Raw genomic sequence first — 23,123 nt, 5'->3', positions numbered from 1 at the left:
CTTGTGTGGATAATCCTGAAATTTGACGGGACAAATAGAGTGTTTCAAGTAAAAAGAGAGAGAGAGACAGAAAGAGAGACAGAGAAAGAGAGTGCACACAATCTCCAAGACGTATTTGCTTCTTATCTGATTTTGCAGTTTAAGTGAACATGATAAATTGCAATATGATGGTAACACATCAAATCATAAAAAGCTTTTATCTTTAAGATAAATTCTGTTATGTGGTAGGCCAAATTCTAAGATAGCGCCAGTCTTAGTCTTTTATGGCCAGTATAACAAATTATGGCCTTGGTGGCTTCACCAACAGACATTTATTTCTCATATTTCTGGAAGCTGGAAGTCCAAGATCAGGGTGCCAGTATGGTCAGGTTCTAGGGAGGGCCAACTTCTGGATTGCAGACAACCATGTTCTCATGGTATCCTCACATGGTGGAAGGAGAGCAAGAAAGTGTTCTGAGGTCTCTTTTATGAGGTCACTAATCCCATTCATGGGGACTCCACCATTATGACCTAATCACCTCCCGAGGACCCCACCTCCTAATAGCATCACACTAGGATTCAGGTTTTATCATACTAATTTTATGGGGATGCATTCAGTCCATTGCAGCCATCAAGATTCCTGGCCCCTGGTATACACAGGCCTTCTCTCAGTTATTCAGTCAAACACTAATCCAGGTGCTGCGGTGAAGGGATTTTGCAGATGTCACTAAATTCCCAAATCAGTCAACTTTAAAACAGGGAGATTATCCAGGTGGGCCTGACCTTATAGAATAAACCCTTTAAATATGGGTCTAGGCATCAGAGAGGAAGTTAGAGTTTGAAGTGTGAATTGACTCTGGAGAGAGTCTCTATCTGTTGTTGGCTCTGAAATTGGAAGGGGCCATGTGGCAATGAATGGGGAGCAGAGAGCAGCCTATGGCTGATTGCCAGGAAGGAGATGCAGACTCGAGTCCTGCAGCCTCAGGGGAATGGGTTCTTTAACAACCATGTGAGATTGGAAGAGGACCCTGAGCTCCAGATGAGACCACAGACTAGCCAATACCTTGGTTTCAACCTTGTCCAGCCATGTCATGCCTGAACTCTGACAGACAGAACTGTGAGCAAATACATAGGGATTACTTTAAGCTGCTGAATTTGTGGTACTTTGTTATATATCAATTTATGGTACTAATAATTCTGTAAAATTGAAAACTTTCTGAAAAATTCATTTAGAGAATATCTTGCAAAAACAATCCTGACGTCATTTGAGTGAAAAGGAAATAGAAAACCCTTGTTTATGAAAACCCTCTTATGAAATAGAAAGGAAATAGAAAACCTTTATTTATTTACAATATATTGTTACAATATTCCTTTGACTCATCCATTTTATGAATATCCTCTTCAGACTCCATGTGGTCATTTTTAAAGATATGATTTTGGAGGGGAGCAGAACAATATGGTGGAATAGAAGGCTGCACCAATTATCCTCCCACTCAACAGGAACAGCAAATTTAACAACTATCTACAGACAAAAAAGCACCTTCATAAGAACCAAAAATCAGGTGAGCATTCATAGTACCTGTTTTGTTTTTTTTTTTCTTTTTGAGACAGAGTTCTGCTCTTGTTGCCCAGGCTGGAGTGCAATGGCATGATCTCGGCTCACCGCAACCTCCACCTCACCTCCCAGGTTCAAGAGATTCTCCTGCCTCAGCCTCCTGTGTAGCTGGGATTACAGGCATGCACCACCACACCTAGCTAATTTTGTATTTTTAGTAGAGATGGGGTTTCTCCATGTTGGTCAGGCTGGTCTTGAACTCCTGACCTTAGGTGATCTGCCTGCCTCAGCCTCCCAAAGTGCTGGGATTACAGGCATGAGCCATCGCGCCCGGGTGGTTTTTAATTTCATATTACTGAAAGAGGCACTGAAAAGCATAGGAAAGACAGCCTTGAATTGCCAACAATGCCCCTCCCCCATACCATTCCCCCTACCCCTCCAACCGCTGCATGGTGCAGAGAATCTGTGTGCTTGGGGAGGGAGAATGCAGCAATTGTGAGACTTTGCACTTAACTCAGTGTTGCCTTGTCACAGTGGAAAGCAGAATAGGGCTGCACTTACCTGATGCCACCCCCACTCCACCACAGAGGGAGCATTTGGACCGGCCCTGGCCAGAGATAAATTGCCTATCCCAGCAGTCAGAACTTGAGTTCCCTCAAGCCTCACCACTGTAGCCTGGAGTGCTCTGGGGCCCTAAATAAAATTAGGCCACAAAGACTGCAACTTCTAGGCAAGTCCTAGTGCTGAGCTGGGCTCAGAGTCAGTGGACTCAGGGGCATATGACCTACTGAGACATTAGCCAGGGTGGCTAAGGGCGTGCTTGCACTGCCCCTTCCCCAAAACCAGTCTGCACAGCTCATGGGTCCAAAAAGACACCCCTTCCTTCTGCTTGAGGAGAGGAGAGAAAAGAATAAAGAGAATTTTGTCTTGCATCTTCCATACCAGCTCAGTCACAGTAAGATAGGGTGCCAGTTAGAATCATGAGGCCCCATTACCAAGACCCAGCTCCCAGATGACATTTCTAGTCACATGGAAACCCATTACCTTGAAGCGAAGGGCCCAGTTCTGGCAGAACCTATCATGTCTGACTAAAGAACAGTTGGGGCTTGGCCCGGTAGCTCACGCCTGTAATCCCAGCACTTTGGGAGGCTGAGGTGGGAGGATCATGAGGTCAGGGGTCTGAGACCAGCCTGTCCAATATGGTGAAACCCCGTGTCTACTAAAAAATACAAAAATTAGCTGGGCGTGGTGGCATGCACCTGTAATCCCAGCTACTCGGGAGGCTGAGGCAGGAGAATCGCTTGAACCTAGGAGGCAGAGGTTGTAGAGAGCTGAGATTGTGCCACTGCACTCCAGCCTGGGTGACAGAATGAGACTCTGACTCAAAAAAAAAAAAGCCCTTGGGCCCTGCATAACAAGCAGTAATACCCAGGTAGTACACTGTGGGCCTTGGGTGAGACTCTGAGACTTGCTGGCATCAGGTGACACTCAGCACATTTCCAGCTATGGTGGCTATAGGAAGAGACTCTATCCACTTGAGAAAAGCAGAAGGAGGAGTAAAAGGGGCTTTGTTTTACACTTTAGGTACCAACTCAACCACAGGGCATAGAGCATCAGGTGGGTTCTTGAGGTCCCCAAATCTAGGCCTTGGTTCTTGGACTGCCTTTCTTGGCCTACCCTGGGCCAGAGGGAAGCCTAATGTCCTAAAGGGTGAGTCCCAGGCCTGGCGATATTCATCACAAGCTGACTGAAGGGCCCTTGGGCCTTAAGTGAACATCGGTGGGAGCCTGACAGTACTCACTGTGGGACTGTGGTGGTGGTGGCCATGGTATGAGGCTTCTCTGTTTGTGGAGGAACTAGAGGAGGGAGGGAAAAAGAAAGGGAAGACTGCATCTTGTGCTTTGAGTGCCAGCTAAGTAACAGTACAATAGACTATAGGTAGATTTCTAAGGTTTTGAATCTAGGCCCTGGCTTCTCATGGTATCTCTGGACTCACCCAGGTCCTGACTCACTGCCTTGAAGGGAAGGACACAAGCCTGTCTGGCTTCACCACCTGCTGATTGTACAGCCCTAAGGTCTTGAGCTAACATAGGTGGTAACCAGATAGTGGTTACCTTGGGGCTTGGGCAAGACCCAGTGCTATGCTAACATCAGGTCTGACCCAGCACAGTCCCAGTGGTGATGGCAACAGGGGTGCATGTGTCATCCCTCTGTCAGCTCCAGGTGGCTCAGCACAGAGAGAAAGACTCTGTCTGTTTGGGAGAAAGCAAAGAAATAGAACAAGAGTCTCTGCCTGGTAATCCAGAGAATTAGGATCTTATCCAAGACCACCAAGGTGGTACCTCTATGAATCTGCAAGAACCACAGTGTTACTGGGCTTTGGGTGTTCCTAATGCAGATATGGCTTACATCACAACAGTCAAGTCCTTTTGAATACCTGGGAAGCCTTCCCAAAAAGGATGCGTACAAATAAGCCCAGACTGTGAAGACTATAATAAATACCTAACTCTTCAATGCCCAGATGCTGACAAACATCCACTAGCATCAAGATCATCCAGGAAAATATGATCTTGCTAAGCAAACCAAATAAAACACCAGTGACCAGTTCTGGAGAAACAGAAATATGTGATCTTTCAGACAAAAAATCCAAAATAGCTGTTTCGAGGAAACTCAAAGAAATTCAAGATAACACAGAGAAGGGATTCAGAATTCTATCAGAAAAATTTAATGAAGAGAATGAAATAGTTAAAAATAATAAAGCAGAAATTCTGGAGTTGAAAAATGCAACTGACATACTGAAGAATGCATCCAAGTCTTTTAATAGCAGAATTGTTCAAGCAGAAGGAAGAATTAGTGAGCTTGAACAGAGGCTATTTGAAAATACACAGTCAGGGAAGACAAAAGAAAAAAGAATAAAAAATAACGAAGCATGTCTGAAAGATCTAGAAAACAGCCTCAAAAGGGCAAATCTAAGAGTTATTTGTCTTAGAAAGGAGGTAGAAAAAGAGATAGGGGTAGAAAGTTTATTCAAAGGGGTCATAGCAGAGAACTTTCCAAACCTAGAAAAAGATAACAATGTCCAAGTACAAGACAGTTATAGAGCACCAAGAAGATTTAATCCAAAAGAGAACATCAAGCCATTAAATAAACTCCTAAAAGTCAAAGATAAAGAAAGCATCCTAAAACAGCAAGAGAAAAGAAACAAATTACATATGAAGGAGCTCCAATATATCTGGCAGCAGACTTTTCAGTGGAAATGTTACAGACCAGGAGAGAGTGGCATGACATATTTAAAGTGCTGAAGGAAAAAAACTTTTACTGTAGAATAACATACCTGGTGAAAATATCCTTTAAGCATGAAAGAGAAACAAAGACTTTCTGAGACAAGAAAAAGCTGAAGGACTTCATTAACACCAGACCTGTCCTACATGAAAGGCAAAAAGGGTACTTCAATCAGAAAGAAAAGGATGTTAATGAGCAATAAGAAGTCATCTGAAAGTACAAAGCTCACTGGTAATAATAAGTACACAGGAAAACACAGAATATTATAACACTGTAACTGCACTGTGTAAACTAATCTTATCTTAAATAGAAAGACTAAGCAATGAACCAAAACCAAAATAATGAAAACAACTTTTCAAGACATTGACTGTACAATAAGATGTAAATAGAAACAACAAAAAGTTAAAAAGCAGGGAGATAAAGTTAGGGTGTAGAGTTTTTATTAGTTTTCCTTTTTTTTGTTTTTGTTTATGCAAATGATGTTAAGTTTTTATGAGCTTAAAATAGGTTATAAGATAGTATTTGCAAGCCTCATGGTAACCTCAAATCAAAAAACATACAACAGACACAGAAAAAAATAAAAAGCAAGAAATTAATCATATACCAGAGAAAATCATCTTCACTAAAAGGAAGACAGGAAGGAAGGAATTAAGGAAGAGAAAACCACAAAACAACCAGAAAATAAATAACAAAATGGCACAAGTAAGTCCTGACTTGTCAATAATAACATTGAATAATGCACAGTCTCTGCCTCTCTGCCTTCTCCCTCCCTAAGCACACAGATTCTTTAATAAATTGACTAAACTTTCCAATCAAAAGACAGGGTGGCTAAATGGGTAATAAAAGAGATCTACTGATCTGTTGCCTACAAGAAACAGATTTTACCTTTAAAGACACATATAGACTGAAATAAAAAGATAAAAAAAGACATCCCATGTCAATTAAAACCAGAAAACCCCAAGAGTCTCTGTATTTATAACAGGCAACATAGATTTCCAGACAGAAACTATAAAAATGAACAAAGAAGGTCACTATATAGTGATAAAGGGATTAATTCAGCAACAGGATATAACAACTGTAAATATATATGCACCCAACACTGGGGCACTTAGATATATAAAGCAAATATTACTATAGTTAAAGAGAGAGATAGACTCCAAAACAATATTAGCTGGATACTTAAGCACCCCTCTTTCAGCATTGGACAGACCTTCCAGACAGTCAAGAAAGAAACATCAAAGTTAATCTGCACTATTGCCCAAATGGACCTAACAGTTACTTATGGAACATTTCATCTAATGACTGCAGAATATATTTTGTTTTCCTTAGCACATGGATTATTCTCAAGGATAGACCATATGTTAGGTCACAAAACAAGTCTTACAATATTCAAAAAATTAAAGTAATATCCAGCCTGTTCTTTGACCACAATGGAATAAAACTAGAAATAAATAACAAGAGGAATTTTGGAAGCTGTACAAGTGTGGAAATTAAACAATGAACTTCTGAATGACCAGAAGTGAAATGAAGAAATTAAGAGAAATGAAGAAATTAAGAAGGAAATGGAAAAATTTCCTGAAACAAATGAAAATGGAACCCTAACATACCAAAATCTGTAGATTCAGCAAAAGCATAACTAAGGGGAAAAGTTTATAGCTATAAGTGCCAATATCAAAAAAGGAGACTGGATTAAAAATATGTTATAGATACACAATGGAGTACTATTCAGCCATAAAAAGAATAAAAACCTGTCCTTTGCAACAACATGGATGGAAGTAGAGGTCATTATGTTAAGTGAAGTAAGTCAGACACATAAAGACAAACATTGCATGTTCTCACTTATTGGTGGGAGCTAAAAATTAAAACAATTGAACTCATGAGGATAGAGAGTAGAAAAATGGTGATATGGTTCGGCTCTGGGTCATCACTCAAACCTCATGTCAAATTGTAACTCCCAGTGTTGGAGGAGGAGCCTGGTGGGAGATTATTGAATCATAAGAGTGAACTTCCTCCTTGCTGTTCTCATGATAGAGTGTTCATGAGATCTGGTTGTTTGAAGGTGTTAGTACCTCCCTCTTCTCTCCCTCTCTCCTGCTCTGCCCTGTGAGGATATGCCTGCTTTCCCTTTTGCTTCTGCCATGATTGTAAGTTTCTTGAGGCCTCCCAGCCATGCCTCCTGTATATCCGGCAGAGCTGTGAGGCAATTAAACCTCTTTTTCAAAAAAAATAAATTACTCGATCTCAGATAATTCTTCATAGCCATGTGACAATGAACTAATACAGAAAATTGGAACCAGAGAAGTGGGGCATCACTATGAAGATAGCTGGAAATGTGGAAGTGACTTTGGAACTGGGTAAAAGGCCAAGGATGGAGCAGCTTGGAGAGCTCAGAAGAAGACAGGAAAATGAGGGAAAGTTTGGAACTTCCTAGAGACTTGTTAAATTGTTGTGATCAAAATGCTGATAGTGGTATGGATAATGAAGTCCAGGCTGAGGTGTTCTCAGATGGAGATGAGGAACTTCATGGGAACTGGAATACTCTTGCTATGCTTTAGTAAAGAAACTGGTGGCATTGTGCCCCTGCTCTAAAAATTTGTGGCCCTTTGAACTTGAGAGGGAGGATTTAGGATATCTGGCAGAAGAAATTTCTAATCAGCAAAGTGTTCAAGATTTGGCCTGGTTGCTTCTAACAGCAAAAAGATTATCAGAAACTGGAACTTATGTTTAAAAGGGAAGCAGAGAGGCTGAGCACAGTGGCTTATGCCTGTAATCCCAGCACTTTGGGAGGCTGAGGCAGGCGGATCTTCTGAGGTTGGGAGTTCGAGACCAGCCCGACCAATGTGGAGAAACTCCATCTCTACCAAAAATACAAAATTAGCCAGGGGTGGTGGTTCATGCATGTAATCCCAGCTGCTTGGAAGGCTGAGGCAGGAGAATCATTTGAACCCAGGAGGCAGAGGTTGCAGTGAGCTGAAATTGTGCCATTGCACTCCAGCCTCAGCAACAAGAGCGAGACTCCATCTCAAAAAAAAAAAGGAAAGCAGAGAATAAAAGTTTGGAAAATTTGCAGACTGACTCATTTTCTGGGAAGGAATTCAAGGCTGCAGAAATTTGAATAAGTAATGAAGAGCCGAATGTTAATAGCCAAGATAATAGGGAAAATGCCCCTGGGGCATTTTGCAACAGCCCCTCCCTTCACAGGCCTGGAGGCCTAGGAGGGAAAAATGGTTTCATGGGCTAGGTCCAGGGCCCAGCTGCTCTGTGCAGCCTCAGGACATGGTGCCTTACATCCCAGCTGCTCCAGCTCCAGGCATGGCTAAAAGGGCCAAAGTACAATTCAGGCCATTGCTTTGAGAGTATAAGCCACAAGCTTTGGTGGCTTCCATGTGATGATGGGCCAGGGGGTGCACAGAGGGCAAGAATTGAGGTTTGGAATTCCCCATCTAGATTTCAGAGGCTATATGGAAAAGCCTGGATGTCCAGGCAAAAGTCTGTCATGGGATGGAGCCCTCATGGAGAACCTCTACTGGGGCAGTGCGAAGGGGAAATATGGGATTGGAGCTCCCACACAGAGTCCTCACTGGGACAATGCCTAGTGGAGCTGTGAGAACAGGGCCACCATCTTCCAGACCCCAGAATGGTAGATCCGCCCACAGCTTGCATTGTGCCCCTGGAAAAGCCACAGTCACTCAATGCCAGCTCATGAAAGCAGCCACAGGGGCTGTACCCTGCAGAGCCATAGGAATGAAGATGCCCACACTTTTGAAAACCATCCCTTGCATCAGTGTTGCCTGGATATGAGACATGAAGTCAAAGAAGATTAATTTGGAGCTTTAAGATTTAATGACTACTCTGCTGGGTTTCAGACTTGCATGTGGCTTGTAGCTCCTTTGTTTTGGCTGATTTCGCCCTTTTGGAAGGGGAGCATTTACTCAATGCCTATACTGTTATTGTATCTTGAAAGTAACCACCTTGTTTTTGACTTTACAGGCTCATAGGCAGAAGGGACTTGCCCTGACTTAGATAAGACTTTGGGCTTGGAGTTTTGAGTTAGTGATGGAATGAGTTAAGACTTTGTGGGACTGTTGGGAAGGCATGATTTTGTTTTGAAACATGATAATTGGGAGGTGCCAGAGGTGGAATGATATAGCTTGGTGTTGTGTTCCTACCCAAATCTCATGTCAAATTGTAATTCCCAGTGTTGGAAGTGGGTCTGGTGGGAGGTAATTAAATAATGGGGGTGGCTCCACCCCTGCTGTTCTCATAATAGTGAATGACTTATCATGAGATCTGGTTGTTTAAAAGTGTGTAGCACTTCCCCTTTTGCTCTTTCTCCTCTGCTGCCCTGTGAAGACATGCTTGCATCCCCTTTACCTTCCACCATGGTTGTTAGTTTTCTGAGGCCTCCCCAGTCATGCCTCTTACACAGCCTACAGAACGGTGAGTCAATTAAACTTCTTTTCTTCATAAATTACCCAGTCTCAGATAGTTCTTTATAGCAGTGTGAGAACAGACTAATACAGATAGTTACCAGAGTCTGGGAAGGATAGTGGGTATGGGGGTGGGAGAGAAGTAGGGATGGTTAATAGGTACAAAAATTTAATTAGATAGAATGAATAAGGTCTGGTATTTGAGAGTACAACAGGGTGACTACAGTCTACAATAATTTATTGTACATTTAAAAATAGCTAAGAGTATAACTGGATTGTTTGAAACACAAAAGATAAATGCTTGAGGTGATGGATATCCCATTTACCCTGATGTGGTTATTATACATGCATGGCTGTATAAAAATATGTCATGTAACCTATAAATATACACACCTACAATGTACTCATAAGAATTAAAAACAAATAACTTTTAAAAAAGAGAAGAAGGCATGAATTTGAATTACTCTGCCTACATTTTTTTCTCCACTTTAGAAAAGATTGAATGAAACATCCATGTAGAACTAGTTTTAGTTACTCCAAAGGTCGATAATTATTTCCCAAGATTTCTATATTATTGTTCTCATTCTCAAACCAAATTAAATCCCACTGATTACTAGTTTGTCTCTGTTTAACTATAAAAAGCTTACATTTTTAAAACAGATATTTTGGCTATTCACTTTATATATTTTCAGACATTTAGATCTTGAATTCCAATTAGATTTTCCTACCTTAAATCTTTATCATTGATTAAATTTCTACCATATATTTCCATTGTCAAAATGTATAACATGCCTATCCTTTGACAGAAATTACAGTTCTAGGAATTAATTCTAATATGTATATCTACATGAATATGTATATATATTAGAATATATATTCTTTCCTATTTGAAGCATCGTTGTTTAAAATATCAAAATACTGGAAACAATCTAAATGTCTAAAAATAGACTAAGTTGTGGTACATCTATGCAATTTAACTATGTATCTTTATGTTAAAAATAAGCCAACTGCCGGGTGCGGTGGTGGCTCACGCCTGTAATCCCAGCACTTTGGGAGGCCGAGGCAGGCAGATCACGAGGTCAGGAGATTGAGACCATCCTGGCTAACACAGTGAAACCCCGTCTCTACTAAAAATACAAAAAATTAGGTGGGTGTGGTGGCAGGCACCTGTAGTCCCAGCTATTCGGGAGGCTGAGGCAGGAGAATGGCGTGAACCCAGGAGCTGGAGCTTGCAGTGAGCCAAGATCGCGCCACTGCACTCCAGTCTGGGCAACAGAGCGAGACTGTGTCTCAAAAAATAAATAAATAAATAAATAAATAAGCCAACTGTATACTGATGTGGAATAATCTGTATGATATAAGAAGTATCAAAGCAAACTGTACGATAGAATATCTAGTATGTTATAATTTATGAAAAACAAACGAAAATATAGTTACATGCTTGCTTATGCACTGAATATTTCTGAAAAATATACAGAAAACTGGTACCATTAGTTGCTTCTGGGGAGGAGAACTTGATGGCCAGGGCCTTGGGGTAGGAGAGAAACATACTTTCTCTTCCCTACATATTCTTTTGTTCCTTTTCAGTTTTACAGCCATGGTATGCATGCATTTCATATCAAATCAATTGGCCTTCTTTTCTTTCAAATAAGTGCTTATATTTGGTGATTTTAAGAACACAATATACAAATAACTCTCAGCCTAGGGTAGGAGGAGGAGCAAAGCTCTTCTATTTTATAAGAATGTTGTCTCTTTTAAACACAATTATGCTTCCTTAAAATTTTTATTAAGAGCAGGGAGCTTTCTATGATATGCGGCTTCTAAATACAAGTTGTTTTTTTTTTCTTAACATTTGCAACCTATAGTCTTAAGGCTATGTTAATCTCAAAGCATGCTTAACTATACTTACTATAAGAAACAATGTGATAGAATATTTGTTATCCGAGTTATGTTTATTTACTTGGTTTTAAATGTTTGCCTTAGCAATGTGAATTTACTAACCTATCTTGTGATAATTAACACACTGACTATGATCTTACTGACCCCATTATAGTTTTTCTTTTTTTTTTTTTAGATATGGGGTCTTGGTCTTGCTGTTTTGTCCAGGTTGACCTGAACTCCTCCAGCCTCCTGAGTACCTGAGAGTACAGGCATACACCACCACAAAAGACTTTCTCTCCATTAAATAAATAGGATAAGTTCCTTTGTTAATTAAAAAATGTAGCAGATTCTGAGTCTAGAGTTCTCTCCTCAGTTGTGCAAGAAAATAAAATGTGCTTATAGCAGATTCATTATCAAAAACACAGCAGAAAACTTTTGCTTTCAGACAAATTGGTACTGTGGTCCTGGAAACAAGTCTGAACAGAGGGGTGGTGGAATAGATTGCTTCAGCCCTAAAATCAGAGTGTGCTAATAAAATGGCTGAAGAGGACTCATGAAATCTCATTTTGGTTTTCAGTGGAACCCACCTGTCTTTACTGCCTATTTCCCATCTGAGAAACTGCTGTACTCTCTAAATTAGATTAAAAAAATGCAAACATTCAGATGTATTGGGTAAGGATTCAACATTTAGAAGCAGTGTCAGGAAAAGTGGTGTTTTTAAATGGTTTGAAATGTGGTGGATCAAATTGAGATGCAGTCATATCGGGTTGTGGTGGAGAAATGATTTTCTTCCTTGGTGTTTTCTCTCTCCTTTTTCCTATATGAATTAAAGATTGATCAACCAAAAATCAGGTCTGGATAGGAAGTCTTAGATGGCTTCTCTGTCAGGCGCGGTTCTGGTTGGAAAACAGAATTCACCCTAGATAGGCTAAGAAGAACCCACAGTCATGGCTGAACTACTCACAGAGGTGTGCGCTGGGGTGAGGGGGTAAAAAAAGGGATGTTTCCCTAGAAAGGAAAGGATTGGTGTGGGGGTAAGGATGGGCGGGGACAGAGTTTCTGGAGCTAAGAGAGCTGGGAACCTGTAGATAAGGCCACCATGCTTTTCCTGGGTAGTGCTGGAAGAAGTCAGCTACTATTAGAGAGGTGGTGCTGAAGAAGAGAGGGAGAAAGGAGTCAGTCTCTTACATCCCTAGCTTCCCATGATCTGCTCTCTTCTCAGCAGCCTGGCCAAATCTAGATGGAAACCAGCTCCCATGGGGGTATGGGAGATGATGTGTCCAGGGCTCACCCTTCCAGGGCATGGAGGAGGAGAGAGAAGGATGGAGAATGGATGGGGAGTGGAAGTGCAAAAAATAATAATAATAATAATAATCAGTGCACACAGCATTGTACTACATGTATTAAAATCCTCTGGGCAAATCCCCACGTGGTGCAATGTGTATGTGTTTCTCTGTCATGTAAGCTGCTAGTAACCTTGGTCTGTCTGAACCCCAGCTGGCTTTGGGTGACAGAGGAGCCCTATATGAACTGATGTGGGGTTTCAAGGAAAGATTATCTCTGGATATCTGTTTGTTATATATGCATATGCATCATTGCTATAGTATGTGGCATATTATATCTGGAGATATATAATTAATATTCTAGACAGACAACAAAGTGTTTGCATAAATTTTCAACTTCTTTTCATCCCAGAGGAACTAAATTAACAAATTAAAATCTGAAAATAAAGTGCACATTCAATTTTAAACAATAAGAATATGGATAAGATTGGAGAATATTGTGAAAGATTGTGTTCGGGAGAAAATACATAGTTAACTCTTTACTCCGCCCACATTTTGAAAGGAAAAGCTGCAATTAAAAAATTGTAATTTGTGAAAATAATTTAAATTAGTAAAACAAAATTAACATTCAGATGATAGAATCTAGTTTTCTACTTAGTTTCTAAGTGGAAAATAATACATTCTTATTTTAGGTGTGAAAATTTTTCTTAAAGAAAAAATAATTTGCTCTTATCAGAAAAAATGAAGGTATATAAATATATTTGCAAAACAGTTGTATTCTTTTCCATTATGAAGTAGAACAAGTAAAACTAAAGCATTACTGTAGATTGAAGTGTTTTACAATAATAATTTTCTTTTCCATTATCGCTTAACGCACAAAAGGGAAAAATGAAATTTTGTGTGATGAAACTTAGCAGCACACCAATAAAAACATTGAATATAATAATTAATTGCCTCCAGACTGACAGCCAGGTGGGACCAAAATTATTTTCTCTGCTTTGGTAAAATTTTCATATGACTCTGGTATGGTAAAGGCTTTTAGGACAAAAATAGTATATGATAAGACCCAGAAATTTATCATTTCCCTAGTTTGAGAATTTTTTTAGTGATGCTAATGGAAGAATGTGCTTTGGTAAATTAAGTCTTTTTTCCCTAGAATCCTGACTTCTTTCCCCACCATCTCTGTGGTAATAGTGCACTTATTTCAGTACTGTTACAGTAGGTAGCTAGTCAGACATGAGCAGGGCAGGAGAGGGCCCCCCTTACCCCCCATCACCACACGGAATGTCAGGTGACCATCTTCTGATGGTCAGGCAGTTGTTAACTGTCTCTCTAAAATAATAATTGGTCACGCTGGAGCCAGGGAAGGGAGTCTCCCAATAGTTAGAAGACACCTGAAATAGTGGTCAGCAGCTTCCCGATGAGATCTCAGGAGCTGGCAAGAGGGCTCAAGCACGTGCATTCAAAGGCAAAATGACAGAGTTTAACTGGTATATGACCTCCTAGGAAGATTCGACTGGCAAGAGAAGAACACCTCAAGTGAGCATGCATGCAACTCCAAAAAACATGCATGCAACTCCAATAAACACCCAAGTGCTAGTAGACCACTGTCCATGAGGACAGCCCTTCCCAAGGGAAGAATTAGGGGAGAAGGAATGCAAAACCCCAGAAGCATGCCAACATATAAAACCCCAAGTCAAAAGGTCAAACCATGCACTTGATCTCTCAAGGTACCCGCTTGACACTCTTCCAAGTGTACTTTACTTTTTTTCTTTCCTGCTCTAAGGCTTTTTAGTAAACTTTCACTCCTGCTCTAAAACTTGACTCTGTCTCTCCTTTTGCCTTACGCCCCTCAGTCAAATTCTTTCTTCAGAGGAGGCAAGAATTGAGGTTGCTGCAGATCCCACACAGATAAGGATTTGCTGCCAGTGACAGAACCATCACTGCCATTGATTTTAGAATGTATTTATTGTCCTAAAAAGAATTCCTGTACCTGTTAGTAGTCGTTTACCATTTCTCTCCCATTCTTTTAGCTCCTGGAAACCTGGAATCTTCCTGTCTCTATAGACTTTTCTATTCTGGACATCCAGGTGAATTTTTTAAAATGTAGTCTTTCTCTGACAAATTCTCAATTTTACATTGACTTATTACATGTTAATATAAATTTGTTTATATTTTCCTCCTAATTGACTATTGAAATTTTACATTAATACTGAGGTCCTGTATAAGAATTCTGAAAATATTACAGTTGATCCCCCAACTCCTATTATAAAACATAAATAATGACACCTGTGAGTTTTTGTTTAGGTGTAATTTGGCCCATAAGATGTAAAAGCACTTCAGGAAAATTTTGAATGGTAAATAATCAACTAATTAATCAAACAAATAACCCTCATGATGCTACATTAGTCTGTATTCATTACCTGTTCCTAGATAATAGTGAAGGAAAATGTTTAGCCTAATCTGGTTCTTTGTCTTTTTATCATCTAGTTCTCTGGCATATGTCATTAGCACTGGAGACCTGATTTTCCCATATAAGGTTTTTTATTATTATCTGAGAATTCTTACTTTTCTAGCCTTTGCTTGAGGTTACCTTGACTCCTCAATGATGTGTTTGTAAACACTAGCTCCTGCACTGATCCACTAGAGGCTGGAGTTCAGGAAGCTTTTGTTTACACAATATTCTGCCAAATGCTGATTGCTTTTGTTTGTTATTTGGGAGATTGCTTCTCTCTGTGTTTTCCTGCTGTTGCTGTTCTCTGCTCTATTTGTCTGTCTTCCCCATGTTCCTCTGAATTGTGTTATAACAATGCATCATTTGGAGGTGGCTGTCTTACTAAATGGAGCATTTGGCTTGTAGTAGATTGTGAATGGCTTCTGGTTGTTGTATGCTCCTGAGAAAATACCCTTGAACCTATTGATGAATTTTGTTCTTTCTCTTTGGCTGTGGCCACTTGCAGTCTTACCTTTAACCACTTAATCCCTATTTTGTTTTTGTTTGTTTGTTTGTTTTTTGAGCTAGGGTCTTGGTCTGTCACCCAGGCTGGAGAGTAGTAGGGCAAGCATACCTCACTGCTGCCTCCAGCTTCTGGGCTCAAGCGATCATCTCATGTTATCCTCCCGAGTAGCTAGGACAACAAGTGTGCATCATCATGCCTTGCATATATATATATATATACATATAAATATATATATATAAATTTTTTTTTTTTTTTTTTGTAGAGACAAGGTCTTTCTATGTTGCCCAGGCTGGTCTTGAACTCCTGGCCTCAAGCAATGCTCCTGCCACAGCCTCCGAAAGTGCTGAGATTACACGTGTGAACCACCATGCTCAGCAATACTTATCTTTTATTTGGTTCATCTAGTAGTGTCTACCTATCACTGTGGCTGCCAAGATCTTTGGGACACCCTTCCTACAATGTTTTACTTCTCTATGCTGAATCTCACCTCCCAATTTAGAATTTAGGTAATCTTACATTTCCCAGCTACCCTTGTAGGAACTTAGCTGCATCAGTCAGACGTACTCCCATAAAATTTTGATTTGGAAGGAATCTTTGTGGGGAAACAAGCAACGTAAAGGGCATTCGTTAGGCAGAGGCAGTAGGTTCTGTGGGTCTGTTGCAGAGGTGCAGTTTCCTCATCATAGAAGTGTGATCAGGCCTGGCGTGGTGGCTCACGCCTGTAATCCCAGCACTTTGGGAGGCCAAGGCGGGCAGATCACGAGGTAAGGAGATAGAGTCCATCCTGGCTAACATGGTGAAACCCCGTCTCTACTAAAAATACATAAAATTAGCCGGACGTGGTGTTGGGCGCCTGTAGTCCCAGCTACTCGGGAGGCTGAGGCAAGAAAATAGAGTGAACCTGGGAGGCGGAGCTTGCAGTGAGCCGAGACTGCACCACTGCACTCCAGCCGGGGCGACAGAGCAAGACTCTGTCTCAAAAAAAAAGAAAAAAGAAGAAGTGTGATCAATAAAATACCAGGATTGGTCATAGAGATCTGCACTCTCTAGCATATGGATTTCATTTAAACACTTGATTGTATTTCTATACTGAGACATACACAGAAGACTCTATAGATTGAAAAGTGAAGGAGTGGAGAATGCAATTCTTTTTTTTTAATTATTTTTTAAGTTTTAGGGTACATGTGCACAACGTGCAGGTTTGTTACATATGTATACGTGTGCCATGTTGGTGTGCTGCACCCATTAACTTGTCATTTACATTAGTTATATCCCCTAATGCTATCCCTCCCCTCCCCCCACCCCACAACAGGCCCCAGTGTGTGATGTTCCCCTTCCTGTGTCCATGTGTTCTCATTGTTCAATTCCCACCTATGAGTGAGAACATGCGGTGTTTGGTTTTTTGTCCTTGTGATAGTTTGCTGAGAATGATGGTTTCCAGCTTCATCCATGTCCTTACAAAGGACATGAACTCATCATTTTTTATGGCTGTATAGTATTCCATGGTGTATATGTGCCACATTTTCTTAATCCAGTCTACCATTGATGAACATTTGGGTTGATTCCAAGTCTTTGCTGTTGTGGATAGTGCCGCAGTAAACATACGTGTGCATGTGTCTTTACAGCAGCATGATTTCTAATCCTTTGGGTATATACCCAGTAATGGGATGGCTGGGTCAAATGGTATTTCTAGTTCTAGATCCCTGAGGAATCGCCACACTGACTTCCACAATGGTTGAACTAGTTTACAGTCCCACCAACAGTGTAAAAGTGTTCCTATTTCTCCACATCCTCTCCAGCACCTGTTGTTTCCTGACTTTTTAATGATTGCCATTCTAACTGGTGTGAGATGGTATCTCACTGTGGTTTTGATTTGCATTTCTCTGATGGCCAGGGATGATGAGCATTTTTTCATGTGTCTTTTGGCTGCATAAATGTCTTCTTTTGAGAAGTGTCTGTTCATATCCTTTGCCCACTTGCTGATGGGGTTATTTGTTTTTTCTTGTAAATTTGTTTGAGTTCATTGTAGATTCTGGATATTAGCCCTTTGTCAGATGACTAGATTGCAAAAATTTTCTCCCATTCTGTAGGTTGCCTGTTCACTCTGATGGTAGTTTATTTTGCTGTGCAGAAGCTCTTGAGTTTAATTAGATCCCATTTGTCAATTTTGGCTTTTGTTGCCATTGCTTTTGGTGTTTTAGACGTGAAGTCCTTGCCCATGCCTATGTTCTGAATGGTATTGCCTAGGTTTTCTTCTAGGGTTTTTATGGTTTCAGGTCTAATGTTTAAGTCTTTAATCCATCTTGAATTAATTTTTGTATAAGGTATAAGGAAGGGATCCAGTTTCAGCTTTCTATATATGGCTAGCCAATTTTCCCAGCACCATTTATTAAATAGGGAATCCTTTCCCCATTTCTTATTTTTGTCAGGTTTTTCAAAGATCAGATAGTTGTAGATATGAGGCATTTTTTCTGAGGCCTCTGTTCTGTTCCATTGGTCTATATCTCTGTTTTGGTACCAGTACCATGCTATTTTGGTTACCGTAGCCTTGTAGTATAGTTTGAAGTCAGGTAGCGTGATGCCTCCAGCTTTGTTCTTTTGGCTTAGGATTGACTTGGCATTGCAGGCTCTTTTTTGGTTCCATATGAACTTTAAAGCAGTTTTTTCCAATTCTGTGAAGAAAGTCATTGGTAGCTTGATGGAGATGGCATTGAATCTATAAATTACCTTGGGCAGTATGACCATTTTCACAATATTGATTCTTCCTACCCATGAGCATGGAATGTTCTTCCATTTTTTTGCATCCTCTTTTATTTCATTGAGCAGTGGTTTGTAGTTCTCCTTGAAGAGGTCCTTCACGTCCCTTGTAAGTTGGATTCCTAGGTATTTTATTCTCTTTGAAGCAATTGTGAATGGGAGTTCACTCATGATTTGGCTCTCTGTTTGTCTGTTATTGGTGTATAAGAATGCTTGTGATTTTTGCACATTGATTTTATATCCTGAGACTTTGCTGAAGTTGCTTATCAGCTTAAGGAGATTTTGGGCTGAGATGATGGGGTTTTCTAGATATACAATCATGTCATCTGCAAAGAGGGACAATTTGACGTCCTCTTTTCCTAATTGAATACCCTTTATTTCCTTCTCCTGCCTGATTGTTCTGGCCAGAACTTCCAACACTGTGTTGAATAGGAATGGTGACAGAGGACATCCCTGTCTTGTGCCAGTTTTCAAAGGGAATGCTTCCAGTTTTTGCCCATTCAGTATGACATTGGCTGTGGGTTTGTCATAGATAGCTCTTATGATTTTGAGATATGTCCCATCAATACCTAATTTATTGAGAGTTTTTAGCATGAAGGGTTGTTGAATTTTGTCAAAGGCCTTTTCTGCGTCTATTGAGATAATCATGTGGTTTTTGTCGTTGGTTCTGTTTATATACTGGATTATGTTTATTGATTTGTGTATATTGAACCAGCCTTGCATCCCAGGGATGAAGCCCACTTGATCATGGTGGATAAGCTTTTTGATGTGCTGCTGGATTCGGTTTGCCAGTATTTTATTGAGGATTTTTGCATCGATGTTCATCAGGGATATTGGTCTAAAATTCTCTTTTTTTGTTGTGTCTCTGCCAGGATTTGGTATCAGGATGATGCTGGCCTTATAAAATTAGTGAGGGAGGATTCCCTCTTTTTCTATTGATTGGAATAGTTTCAGAAGGAATGGTACCAGCTCCTCCTTGTACCTCTGGCAGAATTCAGCTGTGAATCCATCTGGTCCTAGACTTTTTTTGGTTGGTAAGCTATTAATTATTGCCTCAATTTCAGAGCCTGTTATTGGTCTATTCAGAGATTCAACTTCTTCCTGGTTTAGTCTTGGGAGGGTGTATGTGTCGAGGAATTTATCCATTTCTTCTAGATTTTCAAATTTATTTGCATAGAGGTGTTTATAGTATTTTCTGATGGTAGTTTGTATTTCTGTGGGATCGGTGGTGATATCCCCTTTATCATTTTTTATTGTGTCTATTTGATTCTTCTCTCTTTTGTTCTTTGTTAGTCTTGCCAGCAGTCTTTCAATTTTGTTGATCTTTTCAAAAAACCAGCTCCTGGATTCATTGATTTTTTGAAGGGTTTTTTGTGTCTCTATCTCCTTCAGTTCTGCTCTGATCTTGGTTATTTCTTTCCTTCTGCTAGCTTTTGAATGTATTTGCTCTTGCTTCTCTAGTTCTTTTAATTGTGATGTTAGGATGTCAATTTTAGATCTTTCCTGCTTTCTCTTGTGGGCATTTAGTGCTATAAATTTCCCTCTACACACTGCTTTGAATATGTCCCAGAGATTCTGGTACGTTGTGTCTTTGTTCTCATTGGTTTCAAAGAATATCTTTATTTCTGCCTTCATTTCGTTATGTATCCAGTGGTCATTCAGGAGCAGGTTGTTCAGTTTCCATGTAGTTGAGTGGTTTTGAGTGAGTTTCTTAATCCTGAGTTCTAGTTTGATTGCCCTGTGTTCTGAGAGACAGTTTGTTACAATTTCTGTTCTTTTACATTTGCTGAGGAGAGCTTTACTTCCAACTATGTCATCAATTTTGGAATAAGTGTGGTGTGGTGCTGAGAAGAATGTATATTCTGTTGATTTGGGGTAGAGAGTTCTGTAGATGTCTGTTAGGTCAGCTTGGTGCAGAGCTGAGTTCAATTCCTGGATATCCTTGTTAATTTTCTGTCTTGTTGATCTGTCTAATGTTGACAGTGGGGTGTTAAAGTCTCCCATTATTATTGTGTGGGAGTCTAAGTCTCTTTGTAGGTCTCTAAGGACTTGCTTTATGAATCTGGGTGCTCCTGTATTGGGTGCATATATATTTAGGATAGTTAGCTCTTCTTGTTGAATTGATCCCTTTACCATTATGTAATGGCCTTCTTTGTCTCTTCTGATCTTTGTGGGTTTAAAGTCTGTTTTATTCGAGACTAGGATTGCAACCTAGTCTGTTTTTGTTTTCCATTTGCTTGGTAGATCTTCCTCCATCCCTTTATTTTGAGCCTATGTGTGTCTCTGCACATGAGATGGGTTTCCTGAATACAGCACACTGATGGGTCTTGACTCTTTATCCAATTTGCCAGTCTGTGTCTTTTAATTGGAGCATTTAGCCCATTTACATTTAAGGTGAATATTGTTATGTGTGAATTCAATCCTGTCATTATGATGTTAGCTGCTTATTTTGCTCATTAGTTGATGCAGTTTCTTCCTAGTCTCAACGGTCTTTACAATTTGGCATGTTTTTGCAGTGGCTGGTACCGGTTGTTCCTTTCCATGTGTAGCACTTCCTTCAGGAACTCTTTTAGGGCAGGCCTGGTGGTGACAAAATCTCTCAGCATTTGCTTGTCTGTAAAAGATTTTATTTCTCCTTCACTTATGAAGCTTAGTTTGGCTGGATATGAAATTCTGGGTTGAAAATTCTTTTCTTTAAGAATGTTGAATATTGGCCCCCACTCTCTTCTGGCTTGTAGAGTTTCTGCCAAGAGATCAGCTGTCAGTCTGATGGGCTTCCCTTTGTGGGTAACCCGACCTTTCTCTCTTGCTGCCCTTAACATTTTTTCCTTCATTTCAACTTCGGTGAATCTGACAATTATTTGTCTTGGAGTTGCTCTTCTCGAGGAGTATCTTTGTGGAGTTCTCTGTATTTCCTGAATTTGAATGTTGGCCTGCCTTGCTAGATTGGAGACGTTCTCCTGGATAATATCCTGCAGAGTGTTTTCCAACCTGGTTCCATTCTCCCTGTCACTTTCAGGTACACCAATCAGATGTAGATTTGGTCTTTTCACACAGTCCCATATTTCTTGGAGGCTTTGTTCATTTCTTTTTATTCTTTTTTTGGAGAATGGAATTCTTAGCTTACTTGGGAGTCAAGAAATGTGGATAAGTGAAGCAAACCAGCAAAGGACAAAGGGAGAATGATCAGTGCAGTGGACTTGGGGGGCACTTACCCCATCTAAAGAAGAGAGCTGCTGTTTCCCTGCTCCTGGGGATTGTGCCTGTGTCATTTCTCAGGTTCAGTGATGCCCAGGTTTCAGATTTTTTCAAGAGAAAGTAGAAGTCCAACTTTTTGGGTGAAATTTCCTGAGTTTTAAATATTACCAACTAATTCAAAATTATTTTAGAGATTTGAGTGACCTAATAAAATATAAGTCAGGTATAGTCCATGGGTTGCCAGTTTTTGATCCCTGCTTCACTGGAGAGAAGATGAGGTCATCAAGAAGACCTGTAAGAAATGGAGAGATATGAGGGAGTGGGAATACAAAAGTCAGGGAAATTGACAAGAGGGAAGCCTGGTTAACACTGTACAATTCAAAGGGTGGTCTTGTTAGATGAGGATCAAATAGTGTCCTTTGTGTCCATTATATAGGGTCGCTTGGAAGTCGTTGGTAACCTTTGTCAAGTCTCTTCCGAGGAATAGTAGGAGAAAAAACCAAATTGCAGTGGTTTGAGGAATGAGAGAGAGTTGATGCAGTGAATACAGAGAGTGGAGACTACTCTGAGGGTCGTGTCTAGAAGAAGATAAAAGAAACTTTTTTTTTTTTTTTTTTGTGATACAGAGTTCATTCTGTCACCCAGGCTGGAGTGCAGTGGTGTGATCATGGCTCACTGAAGCCTCGATTTCTCAGTCTGTATTACTCAGCGTTCCCCATACAGACAGAACTAATAGGATACATGTATACATGAAAGAAAGTTTTTTAAGAGGAATCAACTCACACAATCAGACGGTGAAGTCCCACAATAGGTCATCTACAAGCTGAGGAGCTAGGAATCCAGTACTGGCTCAGTCCGAGTCCTAAAACCTCAAAAGTAAGGAAGCCGACAGTGCAGCCTTCAGTCTGTGGCCAAAGGTCCAAGAGCCTCTGGCAAATCGCTGGTGTAAGTCCAAGAGTCCAAAGGCCGAAGAACCTTGAGTCTGATGTCCAAGGGCAGGAAGCATCCAGCATGGGGGAAAGATGAAAGCCAGAAGACTCAGAGCCGGCTTATCCCACCTTGCCCACCTCGTTCTGGCGGCCTTGGCAGCTGATTGGATGGTGTCCACCCACATCGAGGGTGGGTCTTCCTCTCCCAGGCTAGTGACTCAAATGTTAATCTCCTTTGGCAACACCCTCACAGACACACCCAGAAACAATACTTTACCAGCTATCTAGGTGTCCTTCAATCCAATCAAGTTGACACCTAATATTAGCCATCACATGGGCTCAAGTGACCCTCCAACCTCAGCCTCCCAAGTAGCTGGGACTACAGGTGTGCATCACCATGCCCAGCTAATTTTTGTATTTTTCATAGACATTTGGTTTTGCCACATTGCCCGATCTGGTCTCGGACTCCTGGGCTCAAGAGATCCTCCTGCCTCTGCCTCCCAAAATTCTGAGATTACAGGTGTGAGTCACCACACCTGGACAAAAGAAGCTTTTTTTTTGAAGGTCTAGCCAAGGCTGAAGTATATATATATTATAAACATGTTTTATATATGTAACATGTTTATATATAACAAGTATATATATAATAAACATGTTTATAATATATATACTATATATGTATGTATATATTATATATGTATATTTATATATACATGTATATGTTTTAATTAAGCAAACTTTAATAATTATATTATTTCAATTTTCTATAATCTTATTTTTAAAATTCTGTGAAGTATATTTATAAGCTCAGATGAATAAAACTACTCTGGGGGGAACTTAAAAATGATGGAGGTGAAGTCTGTTAATAG

The 23,123-nt window shown here is 40.3% G+C and overlaps 1 long non-coding RNA gene across 5 annotated transcripts in view; it reads left to right on the top strand.

Annotated features, from left to right (window-relative positions):
- The first annotated feature begins 521 nt into the window (after nucleotides 1-521).
- The window catches only part of LOC129059394 (uncharacterized), a 28,393-nt gene continuing 5,791 nt past the window's right edge, over nucleotides 522-23,123 (top strand). The window contains exons 1-4 of one of the 5 annotated variants that reach the window (XR_008525255.1): nucleotides 528-751; nucleotides 1,385-1,541; nucleotides 14,444-14,500; nucleotides 21,762-22,444. This is a non-coding gene — a long non-coding RNA (uncharacterized LOC129059394). Of the gene's footprint in view, nucleotides 752-1,384; nucleotides 1,542-9,169; nucleotides 9,257-11,299; nucleotides 11,677-14,443; nucleotides 14,501-21,761; nucleotides 22,445-23,123 lie in introns of those variants that run through there. The other 4 variants (XR_008525252.1, XR_008525256.1, XR_008525254.1 and 1 more) reach the window with 4 other exon arrangements.

This window comes from Pongo abelii, chromosome 4 (assembly GCF_028885655.2).
Source record: "Pongo abelii isolate AG06213 chromosome 4, NHGRI_mPonAbe1-v2.0_pri, whole genome shotgun sequence".
Classification (NCBI taxonomy): Eukaryota; Metazoa; Chordata; class Mammalia; order Primates; family Hominidae; genus Pongo; species Pongo abelii.
This window is presented reverse-complemented; position numbering and strand designations above follow the sequence as displayed.